Genomic DNA, 16,036 nt, shown 5'->3' with positions numbered 1-16,036 from the left:
AACATCTATAAAGGAAGAGACTGAAAGATAAACATGCCCACAATCAAGTATCAAACAACACAGTGTAGGAATAGTATCACAAGTATACAAAGATCAACAGCCGAATCATAGCCTATGGTGAAGCACCTAAACACAGGTCTGCCAAGTGTCCCACAGTTCCTCAGAATGATCACAACCACAAGTACAATCCACGAATCAGATCAATAGATGAAAAATGAGATGACAATGATGAATGCATATGCAATGCAATGATACACACACGCTCCAGGAGGAATATCTCCACGCCTCAATACTCATGACCCATGGTGGACCCGCGAAGTCCATGTATCTGCTGCGGTTCACAGCATATATATATATAATATGTATATGTTGGGGCACACAACCCGATCCAATATATGTATAAAATATATTGCGGCGTGCAACCCGATCTAATATATGCATAATATAGGTTGCGACGCGCAAGCCAACCTAGTGTATGAGAATGAATGCATGAATGATATCAATGCCAAGAGAATCTATCAATATCAATTGTGGCACACATGGATACCTATCATGAGAATCTATCAATATGAATTGTGCCACACGTGGACACATATCACAATATCACGAATAAATCATTTCCTTCCTCTTTACAAGACAATACCCAATAAATGAGAGATACGGTTTCACAATCATGATAAGGCAACTTAACATCAAGTCTAGTATAACAAACGTGGAAAAAATCCAATAGATCACAACAAGGCAACAAGCCACAATCAAACAACCATACCACCCTAGGTAATCCATCCCAACTTCATACCCGAAGGCGTAACATGCTTTATCTAACAATCACTAACTCTACATATGCTTCGCTAACCGAAGTCTAACCATAAGGTAAGCCGTAACCTACCTGGTAGCCGAGTGGGAGCCATGAATAATCACACTTTTGCTTTGCCTTTTCGGAGAGCCTCGAAATACTCAAAGTCTAACCATAATCGAATTCTTAGTTAGAAAATAGGAAGAACAATACAATTATTGCTAGGCCATCTTTCGAATCAAAATCAACTATGAAAAAAGAGGGAAACGGGCATTTCAAAATTGAAATCGGTAACCCAAAGTTCTAGAAGTTCAATTCTACTATTCAATTACTAGATTAAGTCAAGAATAGGTTAATTTCATCATTCAAGTCAAAACCACAAATTTGGGTATAAAACCCTAACTTTCAATCCTCAATTTCATCAACAATAATGGAAGATCCAAGCCTATTAGTTACTAAATCATTAAATTTCATACTTAGATTAGTCAAATCTACTAACAACTCTCATTTAGGAAGACTTAAACTGAAATAATGAAATAGACATAAAACCCATCTTTCCTCTTAAGTTCTATAGAAATTCTAGCATGGATTCAAGCTTAGGAAAGGTAAAGGAATGAATTCTAGGTTAGGGAACTTACCCACAAAAGAAATCAGCCAAGAACTCTTCAAATCGCCTCAAAAGATGCTTAGGAACAACAAATCAAGTGATAGGAAATGAAGGGTTTTAACAAGGCATTAAATACGATTCTGGTCCCGTCATATACTGCAGCGTTAGCCTTTCTGCTACAGCAGGCCCACCACAGCGGTAAACATTCGCTGTTACGAGTTCTCCACAGCGGATCCTTGTCCGCTGTGGCGACTCACCACTAATCCATCACTTTTGCCGTAGCGGACCAGACCTTGCTACAGCGGTGCTATAGCGCAATTGGTGCCGCTACGGCATACACCAGACACCAAAATTTCCTGGTTTTTCACTATCTCAATCCGACAATCACCCTATACCTCACCGATACAAACCAGACATGCATTCATACATAAAAACACGCTATAGACTCACTCGCAGTCTTGGAATTCACAACGGAGGTCTATTTGACTGGCTCAACACCCAATGGTCAAATACTAACTTTCTAACCAATAACTTGAAACGCTCCCAAGTTCCTTGGGAACTCAACCAAATATCCCACCAAGTGACAATCGACCATCTGAATCTTTCAGAATCGATGAATTTTCAAACAAGGTCCGTTTACTCAAAAGTCAACTATTGATCAAATGTTTTTTCAATTAAGACTCTATTTGACAAAAGACATCATGAATCTCGCCCGATCACCTCAAGAGTCGTATCGCCCATCCCCGCCTATCAAAATCTTACTAAGAGGGCTCGGGGAATGGTTAGATGGGGTAAATAGGTCAAAAGTGCTATAACAACCAAACGGGTCGTTACATCAGATACCAATTAAACAATAGCTCGTCTTCGAGCGACAAGGTAATAAATAGAGGAAAATTACCTGAGTCACCAAACAACTGGGGATATCTGGAATGCATATCAGACTCGGTTTCTCATGTGGCCTTCTGAATAGGATGATGCTTCCGTTGAACCTTAACAGAAGCTCCTCCTGGTAAGACAGATTCTCATCAAGCAATATAGAATCCCAACAGACGTTATAAGACCCGTCTAAATGGTACATCTTCAGCATAGAAACATGGAAAACTGGATGAATACCTGACAGGCCTGGTGGAATGAAAAACTTATAAGCAACATCACCCACACGACGGAGAATCTTAAACGGACTAATGTACCTTGGGCGAAATCTTCAGAAGAAGCTGCTCGACCTCCATAAACTCTACATCCCGGACCTTCCGATCTACATACATCTTTTACAGACTATGAGCTACCAGAAGATTTTCCTGAATAAGCTTCGCCTTGTCCAATCACTTCCTCGGCAAATATGTACCCCAAGGTCAAACCTCAAAAGCATCAAACAATCCAATAGGAGAACGACACATCCTACCATATAAAGTCCCGAACGACACCATATCAATACTCGAATGGTAGCTATTATTATGCACGAACTCTGCCAAGGGTAAGAACTGGTCCAAATGACAACCAAAATTGATAACACATGCTCTCAACATATCCTCGAGCACTTGGATAGTCTACTCGGACTGACTATCAGTCTGTAAATGAAATGCGGTGCTAAGGTCTAACTGAGTACCAAACTCTGCTTACCACATCCTCCAAAATTTGGAGATAAACTGAGTCCCTTGGTCGAAGATGATGGAAATAGGAACCCCATACAATTGCACTATCCCTCGGATGTAAACCCCGGCCAACTTCTCTACATTATAAGTAATCTAAACTGGGATGAAATGAGCAGACTTCATCAACCGATTAATAATAACCCAAACTGTATCAAACTTGCCTAGGGTCTTCGGAAGACCCACAACAAAATCCATGGTAATTCACTCCCACTTTCACTCGGGAATGGGAATCCTCTAGAGCACACTACCAGGTCTCTGGTGCTCATACTTGACTTGCTGGCAATTGCCACACTGAGCAATGAAATCTACAATATCTCTCTTCATCCGACCCCACTAGTAGTGTTGCCTCAAATTACGATACATCTTAGTCGCCCCTGGATGAATAGAATACTTGGAGCTATGAGCCTCCTCCAGTATCAATCGAATCAAACCACCCACACGAGGAACACACACATATCCCTTGATCCTCAGAATCCCCTCATCATCAAGCACGGTCTCCTTAGCCTCACCTCTCAAAACCTTATCACGAATCTTACATAACTTAGCATCCTCAAACTGTTGAGCCCTAATCTGCTCCAAGAGAGATGACATCACCTCAACACACGCTAAAACTATGCTCGGATCTAAAATATTAAGACATATAAGACTGTTAGCTAGAGTCTGAACCTCCATTGCTAAAGAACGCTCCGAAGCAACCAACTAAGCTAAATTACCCATACTCACCGCCTTGCGACTCAAGACATCAACTACACATTAGTTTTACCTAGATAGTAAAGTATAGTGATATCATGATCCTTCAGATGCTCCATCCACCTAAGCTACCTAGTATTGAGATCCCTCTGAATGAACACGTGCTGAAGGTTGCGATGATTGGTATACACCTCACAATGGACTGCATATAGATAATGCCTCAAACTATTCAAAGCAAAGACTACCGCTGTAACTCCAAATCATGAGTAGGGTAGTTCTTCTCATGGATCTTCAATTGCCTAAAAGCATAGGCATGACCTTTCCTTCTTGCATCAACACAGCGCACAAACCAACACAAGGCACATTATAATAAACTGAGAAATCCTTACCTTCCAAAGGTAATCCCAAAATCGAAACTGTAGTCAATAGAGTCTTGAGATTTTGAAAGATCTCTTCACAAGCATCGGACCACTGGAATGGAACATTTTTCTAAGTCAATATGGTCAGGTGGAAAGCAATAAAAGAAAATCCTTTCACGAACCAATGGTAGTAACTAGCCAACCCCATAAAGCTACGAATCTCAATCACAGTAGTGGGCCTCGCCTAATCCCTAACAACCTCAATCTTCGTAGGATCAACCATGATCTCGTTCTTTGACACCACGTGGCCCAAGAATGCCACTGAATCAAGCCAAAGGTCATACTTTGAAAACTTGGCATAAAGCTCTTTCTCTCTCAATAACCCAGGGAAAATCCTCAAAGGACGCTCATGCTCCTCTCTACTCGTCGAATACACTAAGATATCACCGATGAATATTATGACGAAGGAATCGAAGTATGGCTTAAAAAATTCCATTCATCAACTCCATGAAAGCTGCTAGGGTATTCGTAAGCCCAAATGACATCACGAGAAAATCATAAAGACCATAACGAGTCCTAAAAGTCATCTTCAAAATATCCTCAACCCGAATCTTCAGCTGGTGAAAGCTTGACCTTAAATCCATCTTCAAAAACACAGAAGCTCCCTGAAGCTGGTCAAAAAAATCATCAACGCGAGGAATAGGATACCTATTATGAATGGTGACCTTGTTCAACTGACGGTAATCTATGTACATCTTCATCGTCCCATGTTTCATCTTCACAAATAAAATGGGAGCGCCCTAAGGGGAGACGCTCGGTCTAATGAATCCCTTACTCAGAAGATCCTGCAACTGCTTCTTTAACTCTCTCAAATTGCCAGTCTAATATGGCGGAATGGAAATAGGGCGAGTGCCTGACTTTAAATTGATGCAGAAATCAATATCACGATTGGGTGGCATACCTGGCAAATCAGAAGGGAATACCTGCACGAACTCGCATACAATAGGCATAGACTCAAGGGCGAAGAATCAACACTAGCATCACGAACATGGTCCAAGTAGGCAAAACACTCCTCGTCGACTAATTTCTTCACGTGGATATAAGAAATGATCTTCTTCGGAGCGAGACTCGGAGTACCCTCCACTCAAGTCTAGAAATCCCAGGCATAGCTAAGGTGGTTGTCTTGGCGTGACAGTCTAAGATCACGTGGTACAGAGACAACCAACTCATACCCAACATCAAGTCTACCCACGTGTGATACCCTATAATGTAGCTAAGCAAGACCAACAGACTCGATCAACCATAACAGAATCTCTAATCGGAGTAAACACGTGAATAGGTACACCAAGACGGTTACAAGTCAAACTACGACCAACAGAATGATAAGTAGACACATACGAGAAAGTAGAACCAAGATCAAATAAGACTGAATCTGCCGGTGATGAACATAAATGTTAACTGAGATCACAGCATCAGAAGCCTCGGCCTCAGGCCTACCAAAAACATCATAGAAATGCGCACCACTACAGCCTCTCTGGGCAGACTGCACTCCTCCCCTAAAAACTTGGGAACCACCCCTACCGAACTGATGTCCACCCCTGGACGAATGCGAACCACTACGGCCTGACTGAGTACCGCCGCTCACTGAAGAACCACCCCTGCTAACAGAAGATGCCAGAGTCCTCGAGGTCTGGAATCAAGAACCCTGCTCAGTTCCATTCTAAATAAGTCGGGTGCAATCTCTCAAGATGTGACCGAGGTCACCACAAATATAACGACTCGTTTGGTCATTATTGCACTTTTGACCTATTTAACCTCGTTGACCCTTTTCTGAGCATTTTTAGTACATTTGTGACCAACGGGGATAGGTGGTACAATTCCTGAGATTACCATGCGAGATTTATGATGAATTTTGTGAGATAAAGCCTTAAAGTAAAAAACATTTGACCAATAGCTGGCTTTTGAGTAAACGGACCTTTTTAAAAAATCTATCGATTTCGGGAGGTCTAGATGGTCGATTGTGACTTAGAGGTATGTTCTATTTTGTTCCCAAGGTAATTGAGAGCATTTCGAGTAATTGGTTGGAAAGTTGGCTTTGGCCATTAGGTGCGGACCCGGTCAAATAGACCTCCGTTGGAAATTCTGAGATCTCGAGTGAGTCCGTCGCGTGATTTTATGTATGGTTACATATCTATTTTGTATTTGGGAGGTCTCGGGTGATTGTCAGAGTTTGGGATTCAGATAGTTAAAAACTAGGATTATCCTGGTTTCTAGTGTCCACTGTAGCAGCACCAGATCTGCCATAGCAGACCCGCTACAGTGAGGTCTTAGTCTGTTATAGTAGGGTGGTTACGCTTGAGAGGGATCGCCACTGCGGACGGTGATCCGTTGTGGCGGATGCACGATAGCTGGGGTGGGAAGCTGTGGCTGGCCAATCATAGCGAACGTCCTACTACTATAGCGAAATGACGAGGACCAAAACCTATTAAATGCTAAGTGAAACCCTTTTATTTCCCATTCTTTCACTTCTTGTTCCTAAGCACTTTTGAGGCGAATTGAGGAGATTCTTGGCTGATTCCTCTTGAGGGTAATTTTCCTAAGCTTGAATTATTTCTTTTACATTCCTTAAGTATGAATCCATGATAGAAAATTCATAGAACTTAAGAAGAAAGATGGGTTTTGATATCTATTTCATAAAATGATCTTTAGTCTCTCTAAATGGAATTTGCTGGTAGATTTGTATAATCTAATCATGGAATTTGATGGTTTAGTAAATAGTATGCTTGAATCTTTTATTTATATTGATGAAATTGAAGATTATACCCAAATTAGGGGTTTTGACTTGATTAATGAAATTGACCTATTCTAGAGTTATTTTAGCAATTGATTAGTAGGATTGAATTCCTAGAACGTTAAATTGCATATTTCACTTTTGAAATACCCGTTTTACCTGGTGAGCCCATTTCCCCCTTTCTCCATAGTTAAATTTGATTCGAAAGATAAGTATGGCAATATAGGTGTTGTTCTTCCTTATTTCTAACGTAGACCTTGGTTATGAATAGACTTTGAGTATTTGGAGGCGGTACGAAAGGGCAAGGCAAAGGTGTGATTGTCCATGGCTCCTACTTGGCTACCAGGTAGGTTACAACTTACCTTATGGTTAGACTTCGGTTAGTAAAGCATATGTAGAGTTAGGGATTGTCAGAGACAGCATGTTATGCCTTCGGGTATGAAGTTGGGATGGATTACCTAGATTGGTGCCGTTGTTTGATTGTGGGCTTTTCACCTTGCTATTATCTATTGGCTTGTTGCCATGTGTGTGATATTAGACTTGATACTTAGTCATCTTATCATGATTGTGAAATTGCTATCCCTCACTTATTTGGTATTATCTTGGATAGAGGAAAGAGCTTGACTTATTACTGATATCGAGAGATATATCCATTTGTGGCACGATTGATTTGATATTTTGTCATCATTCGTTGATATTATGCAGTGTTCTCATTCTCATCTTTCATGATACTCTGATATGAGCTGAGCTTGGTATTGCTGTTGAATATGGCTTGTTGCCTTGTTTTAGTCTATTGGCTTGTTTCTATGTGTGTGATACTAGTCGGGATACTTAATGACTTAACCATGGTTGTGAACCTGTATCTCTCAGTTATTGGTTATTGACTTGTAAAGAGGAAGGAATGGGTATTGAACTTGATATTAGGATATGTGTCCATGTGTGGCACGATTGTCACTGATATACTCTTGTGGGCATTGGTATCATGCATGCATTCATACTCATATATTTTTATCGGGTTACGCACTGCAACACATATATTAGACCGAGTTGCACATTCCGAAACATATATTAGACTGGGTTGCATGTTCTACAACATGTATTGGACTGGGTTACACATTTCGCCACATATATTAGATCGGGTTGTATGCTGCAGCAGGTGCATAGACTTCATGAGTCCCCCATGAGTCATGACTATCGAGGCATGGAGGTATTCTGTGTTGAGGTATTCCACCTGGAGCACGTGTGTATCATTGCATTGCATTGCATCGCTCGTGCATTCCTTTTTCATACACTTATATATCTGATTCTAGTTGTGGTTATTTATTGTATTGTACAGTGCGCGTAGACATTGATATCCTGGTTGATTGCTGATTTGAGATCGTCGTGTGCCTGATTAATACATACTTGGGGATTGATGGACTCGAGGAGTAGAGACTTTCTCCCAGTCTATGATTTGAGGTTACGAAGTACTATTGTTTATTGTACTGGTGTTTATGGTTATTCTGAGGAATCGTTAGAACGAAGAAGGCTGACTTGTGTTCAGGTATTTCACCATAGGCTATGATATAACTATTTGATCTTTGTGTACTTGAGTTGTTATTCTTGGACTGTGTGGTGTTTATACTTGACTGTGAGCACGTCTATTTTTCAGTCTTTTACTTTATATATGTTAGCTAACTGTTGTCGGCCTATGATGGCTACTCAGTATGGGTTATTTGTACTGATACTACCTTGCTACACTCTTTTTCGAGGTGTAGAGTGTGTGACAGGTTCTATTTCTGATCCTCGAGAGTGTTTCCCGAGACGGTGTTGTTGGAGACTTAGGGTGAGCTACTACTAGATCTGCAGCCTGAGTTTTCTTTATTCGAATACTTGTCCTCTACCTCCAGACAATATTTCTTTTAATGTTTTGAGCCTTGTCTAGAAAAATTCAGATAGTTCTTATTATACTAAGACCTATGTGTTACTTAGTAGCTCTTGTACTAGCTTAGACCAGATGCCTTGGGTAGAATATGTATTCTGCACTTATTCTCTTTTAATTGATATTGCGATATATTATTAATTACTTTTTTCTTCCGCATTTATAGTTTATATGTTGGGCAATGGAAGGATTCACTGACCAAGGTGGGAAATGGTAGGTGCCCGCACGACTAAGTGATTTGGGGTCGTCACAAGTTGATATCATAGCCCTAGGTTACTCAATCTATAAGTACAATAGCATGTCCAGTAGAGTCTTGCGGATCGGTATGATGAGCTCCGTACCTATCTGCGGAGACTATAGGACATTTAGGAAGCTTTCATTTCTTCCATTCCTTTCGTGCTCCTTCATTCAAATTGTATCTAGTCGATTCTAATTGGTATATGAATATCTTTATCTTTTTCTCTTACAAATAGTGGAACTTATTCTTAAATTCTTATGCGAGCAGTTTTGTTATGACAAGTCTTTGTATGATACGAGATGTGTTGTCCTGATTCAGACGCGTTACCAAGTTCAGTTTGTAGCTATAGCTTAAGGTTTCAGTTGTGTGGGATTGTGGTTAGACTCATTTATTGTGAGAGTTTCTTGAGAAATGGGAAAGATAGTGTAAAGGATCAAATGATCTCTATGTTTTCAGTGTTAGGTTGCTCGGAAGTGGGAAAAGAGCATTCATGATTTAACCAAAGTGATTTGTTTGATGATATGATTAGTTTTAGGAAGAATATCAACTACGTCAAGGCATTATGATGGTGTGCGTGGCACGGGTGTACCTATGGCAGGTCAACGATTCATTAGTGGCAAGGTATTAGATGTTGATATGAGGGGACGAGTGTAAGTTCGGTAAGGATCATCGAATTTGGCGATGGTACAGTGACCGCATGCAATAAGAAGGGAAGTTGATAATAAGGAAATGAGGGATGACGTTTATGGGGACACGTGTTGCACAGTAAGATTTCTTAGGGTTTATTGGTAAGAGAACCTTGTGTTATGTGACGGGAAGTAAAGAAGACAATTGGGATAGATCACTCTCCGCATCTAGGAGGGGAACAATTGGTATCTGACGTTCTCGTCAGCATAAGGTTGCAATTTGTACGAGAGTGGATTCTGTATTCGGCCTTGAAAAGCTAAGTTGGGCTTCGATGTGACTATATGGTAATGGTTTGTATTTTCGTTCAGGAAAGTGATTATTAGTTCTAGATCAGAAAGCAAGGTTAATTGTGACGAGTGGAGATGTGAGATATTGGGCAGCTGTGGTCCCCGTCCTTCAGTAAAGGGAGTGTTCACCGAATCTTTGTGTTTGAGGAATGGTTAAGATATCGTGGAATCAAGAGCTAGTTGATTTGAGAGTTATGTTGTGGTCATACTTGGTAGAATAGACATAAGGGCTTAATGATGAGGTTTGAATAAATTCGAGTTGCGGAGAACATTTAGAAATTTGAGTTAAAGGAATTTGAGCAAAGGCACCTTTGTAGAGATGTGTGGGGACATTAGTAGGGTTGTGCAAGTGATACGCTGGGTTTAGAAAGTTTGCAGTTTAGAGCTGACCGAATTAAGGGAACTCTAGTATATGGAATTTGTGGCGTGTTGCTATCTCCAGGAGTGACTCGGCTAGTTTGCAAGATTTATGATTATGTTGTATTCTATTGAGCGAGTTTGAGAAATGGTTAAACAATGATGATGGTCGTGATTTGATTAGAAGTTGAGGAGTTACAAAATCAAGAAAAGGTATAGTTGATTAAGAATCGATAACAATGAGGTACATCTTCCGGATTACTTAGATCAGGATGGATTGTGGTGTTGTTTTCTTGCATATTTCATATGGGGCGTGATTGTTTAATACTCTTAAAGAAGAAAGTCTACATAAATGGACTAAGTGATATGACAGAGTTCCGTGAGGTTTCATGATCAGCGACTAATGTGAAGCAAATTTCAGGTAATCGACATGTTAAGGCTTATGGAAGTGGCTTGTGTGGTAAGCAGTTGGGTAAATTCGTAACACTCTTCAGTGGATGAGTTAATGTGGTTTAAGGGAAGGGAATTATGGAAATCCCTATTATGTGAGGGCCAGAGTCATATATTTCAAGATGAGACCATATTAGTGGTAACATATTAAGTTGCAAGTAATACTGACTGGATAGCTTGGGTGAGCACTGTTGAGCATTAAGGACTTGGGAGTAGTTGCTTGAGGTTTAGAGAGGTGGTTGTAAGATTTGATACTTTCATAATTGTTATGGGCATATTGAGGTGTTGCAAGGGGAGATTCGATGGGTAAAAGGGTATTATACGAGGCTCAGGTTTTACATCGAAAAGTTTGGGGCATATCAAATTTGTGTATCGTGTAAAGGTTGAGAAGCATGATGATGGCGAACATAAGGTATAGTTCTTCAGTATTAAGTTGACAACTTGAATAGGACTCAGCTTTCGGAGTCGAGGGTGACAGACATGATTGATTATGCATGAAGAAAAGATCAAAATTGACCGCTACAGATTTGTGGTAGGACTGTGATTGGTCTCGAAAATTTGGGGTCAGTTCGAGTGGCTATTGATGGTATTCAGAAGTTGTGCATTGATTCTGGGTCAGGATTATTTAATTAGAACTTGATGGACTATGCCTATATTTTCAGAACAACTTATGGATTCCCAGTAAATCACCTTCACGGGTTAGATCAGTTTTAGTTCAGATTGGAGGTATGAAAGGTAAACCAAGCTGTATCACGGTTTATGAATGGACTTGATGATATTTTATCGAGAACAGTTATTCAGACAGGTATAATGTATTACATCAGTACTTGGTAATGATTCGAGGAGGGGCCATGGTTGTGAGAGGTCTTCAGAGTGATTAGATGGTTTTCTACGGACTTGGCCCGACGAGGTACTCAGTGGTATGTTGCCTGTATTGTGATTTGAATGTCTAAAAAGACTTGGGACCAGCAAAGTCGGCTATGAGAAAGATCAGTTTGATGGAATTCCTTAGAGTTGCTCCGATAAAGTAAGAATTCCTTTCTGGCAAAAGTAAGTCATGGTTTCGGGGTTGTGTTTTTTTTCTCTAAGAAAACGCGGTGCGAAGAGTGGTTTTAGAAGTGTGAAAGAAAGGTTAGTAGAATCAGAATATCTTACTGGTTCAGAGTGAGCTATCATTGCGTCTAAATCTAAAGGTTTGTATTATTTTGAGGAATGTTTATGGGACCTATCGATCACGTTCCGAGGTGTAGTTATATCAAATCAGAGAATTCCAGCAAAAGCAGTTCTTATTTTCGGGGATCAGTTGTGAGAGAAATTCGAGTATGCAAATATGGAAATTAGGTATTTTAGCTAAGTTAGAGGAAGTTTTGACTGATAAGGTGAGTGGGCAGTGCTTTTGGTGTACTTCTTGCCGTGAAGGCTTCTGTGTGATCATAATAAAGATTCCTTGGTTACTGTTAGCTTTCGTACTCTCTCTCTTTCTTCGTTCGAGGACGAATGATTGTTTAATTGCACTTTTAACCCATATACCCTCGTTGTCCCTTTCTTGAGCATTGTTAGTGCGTTTTTGACCCGCGGTGATGGGTGATCAGGCTCCTGAGATGATCGGGCAAGATTTATGATTACTTTTGTGAGATAGAGCCTAAAAGTGAAAAATATTTTACCAATAGTTGACGTTTGGGTAAATGAACATTTTTCAAAAATTTGTCGATTTCGAGAGGTTCGGATGGTCGATTTTGACTTGGTGGTATGTTTAGTTCGGTTCCCAAGGCACTTGGGAGCGTTTTGAGTTATTGGTTCAAAATTTAGTTTTGGCCATTAGGTGTTGACCTGATCAAATAGACCGCCGTTGGAAATTTTGTGACCGCGATTGAGTCCGTAGCATATTTTTATGTATGATTACATATCTATTTTGTATCTGGAAGGTCTCGGGTAATTGCCAGATTTCGGGATTGAGATAGTGAAAAATCATAATTATGCTGGTGTTTGGTGTCCGTTGTAGCGGCAGTAGATCTACCATAGCGGACCAGCTACAGCGAGGTCTTGGTTTGCTATAGTGGGGTGGTGATGTTTGAGAGGGATCGCCACTGCTGATGGTGATCCGCTATGGCGGATGCGCGATAGCAAAGGTGGGCCGCTGTGGTAGGTCGGCTCTAGTGAACGCCCTACCGTTGCAACAAAATGACGAGGACCAGAACATACTAAATACTGAGTGAAACCCTTTTATTTCCCACTCTTTCACTTCGTGTTCCTAGCCTTTTTTAGGCGAATTGATGAGATTCTTGGCTGATTCCTGTTAAGGGTAAGTTCCCTAAACTAGAATTCTTTCTTTTACATTCCTTACGCATGAACCCATGAGAGAAAATTCATGGAACTTAAGAAGGAAGATAGGTTTTGATGCCTATTTCATAAAATGAGTTTTAGTCTTTCTAAATGGGATTTGCTGTTGGATTTGTCTAATCTAATCATGGAATTTGATGATTTATTAACTAATAGCCTTGAATCTTTCATTTATGTTGATGAAATTGAAGGTTTGAAAGTTAGGGTTTATACCCAAATTGGGGATTTTGACTTGATTTACGAAATTGACCTATTCTTGATTTATTTTAGCAATTGATTAGTAGGATTGAACTGTTGAATTGCATATTTCACTTTCGAAATACCCATTTTAACCTATGGGCCCGTTTCGCCCTTTCGCCACAGTTGAATTTGATTCGAAAGATCAGTATAGCAATATGGGTGTTGTTCTTCCTTATTTCTAATTTATAACTCGATTATGAATAGACTTTGAGCATTTGGAGGCGCTACGAAAGGGCAAGGCAAATGTGTGATTGTTCGTGGCTCCTGCTCGCTACCAGGTAGGTGACGGCTTACCTTGTGTTTAGACTTCGGTTAGTAAAGCATTTGTATAGTTAGTGATTGTCGGAGACAACATGTTACGCCTTCAGGTATGAAGTTTGGGTGGATTACCTAGGTTGGTACTGTTGTTTGATGGTGGGCTTGTCGCCTTGTTGTGATCTATTGGCTTGTTGCCACGTGTGAGATATTAAACTTGATACTTAGTCATCTTATCATGATTATGAAATTGCTATCGCTCACTTATTGGGTATTATCTTGGATAAAGGAAAGAACTTGACTTGGTACTGACATCGAGAGATGTGTCCATGTGTGGCACTATTGATTAGATATGTTATCATAATTCATTAATATTATGCAGTGTAATCATTATCATCATTCATGATACTCTGATATGAGCTAAACTTTGTATTGTTGTTGATTAGGGCTTGTTGCTTTGTTGTGATCTATTGGCTTGTTGCCACATGTGTGATACTAGTCGGGATACTTAGTGACTTAATCATGGTTGTGGACCTGTATCTCTCAGTTATTGGTCATTGAACTGTAAAGAGGAAGGAATGGATATTGACCTTGATATTAGGATATGTGTCCATGTGTGGCACGATTGTCATTGATATACTCTTGTTGAATTAGAACGAAGGGGGCTGTCACGACCCATACAACGGGTCGTGCGTGCACCTACTGTATTACTGGCAAGTAGGCAAACCCCTACTAACCAACCCAATATTCAAACAGTTTTAATAACAACACTATACGTAATGATCACAATTTAAAAGTAATTACTCATAATGACTCGGTTATTAATACAAGAAAGCCAGCAAAATTTTTCGAGATCCAATCTAGATAGGTACAAGAGCTCCTATTGCACAAGAACAAAACCAAAATAAATGACATAGCCTCTGCCTGGAATGAGATGAGCAAGACTGTAGGAAGATGTCCGGTAATCCATTAAGAGAAACTTCAAGTAATAACCTGCAACACATCTACACCCAAGGAGGATGTAGCAAGAGTAGTATTAGTACACGACACGTACTGGTAAGCATCATATGTCGACTAAGATTAGTTCACGCAACACAATATAAATCAATAAGATAAACGGATAGGCATGCAATACTCAAATCCAAGTCACAGAATATCCCACAACAGAGTCAAAGCCTAAGATGAAGCTCCTAAACCACAAGCCTGTTAAGTCTTAATAATCTCGCCTGATAAAAACAAGTCCATGTTCCGTCCCTAGGTAGAGTCACAAATCCACAATTTAACTCAATCAATGGTCATACTTATATCACAATATGCATTCAACATCCATACAAAAATCAGAACCAAACGGGCATATAATAATGCAGACTAAAATGTAATGATGTGAAATGCAAAATATGATGATGTGCAATACAATGCAATGCAATGCACTGGCCAATCACTCAAACTGCACATACATGCTAATTGGTGTCTTTGCCCAATAGTCATGACCTGCAGGGGACCCATGGTGTCTATGTACCACTCGCTCCGGAACGAACCTTGGACCACGAGCTCACAACTAGGCCATAAAATCGGGAAGCACAACTGATACTTACTCAGATTTTATGCTCCATGCATTATTTCATACTCATACGCAAATATATGCAATGATGCTAATGAATGAGTCAATGTCATGAAATATGCCCTTGATGGGCGAATTGTTATTATGCCTTCACTTCAACTCATCCAATGCAACCCTTTTTATTTGACAAGAACGAACAGCCGTATGAATATTACCAATAACTCAACAATTTAATGCGGAAATTAGATATACCTCAAAATGATTATGCTAAGCTACGGGATAACCCCCTCCCCCCCACCTTAATAGCTGCAAGTGATCTCTCCCAACCAGTAACACATAGATGCCAAAAAATTTATGGAAATTAGTACCCATTCTGTCACAACCCAACCCCGTGGGACGAGACAAGTGCCCGAGTTGGGCACCGCATACACTTACCTACCAGAATTGGCATACAAATAAATAATCCAGATTTAGCGTACACAGATTTATACAGATATAAGACAAATCGCATGAAGACATGAACATACACAAACATATACATAAGTCGCTAAAGTTGTTATAACGTACGAGGCGGCACACACGACAAATCACACAGACATACCTGACTGATAATGACCCATGACCCACAGACATGTCTACAGGCCTCTAACAGAGATAACAGAATCAGATGACGGGACAGGGCCCTGCCGTACCCCTGAATAAACATATACATATATAACAGAAAAAGTCTATACCAAAACGTGAGCTCCGAACAAGGAGCACTCCAAACAGCAGAGTAGGTGTCCTAGGCGGGCGGATCAGCAAA

The sequence above is a fragment of the Lycium barbarum genome, chromosome 5 (genome assembly GCF_019175385.1).
Source record: "Lycium barbarum isolate Lr01 chromosome 5, ASM1917538v2, whole genome shotgun sequence".
NCBI classification, from domain to species: domain Eukaryota; kingdom Viridiplantae; phylum Streptophyta; class Magnoliopsida; order Solanales; family Solanaceae; genus Lycium; species Lycium barbarum.
This window is presented reverse-complemented; position numbering follows the sequence as displayed.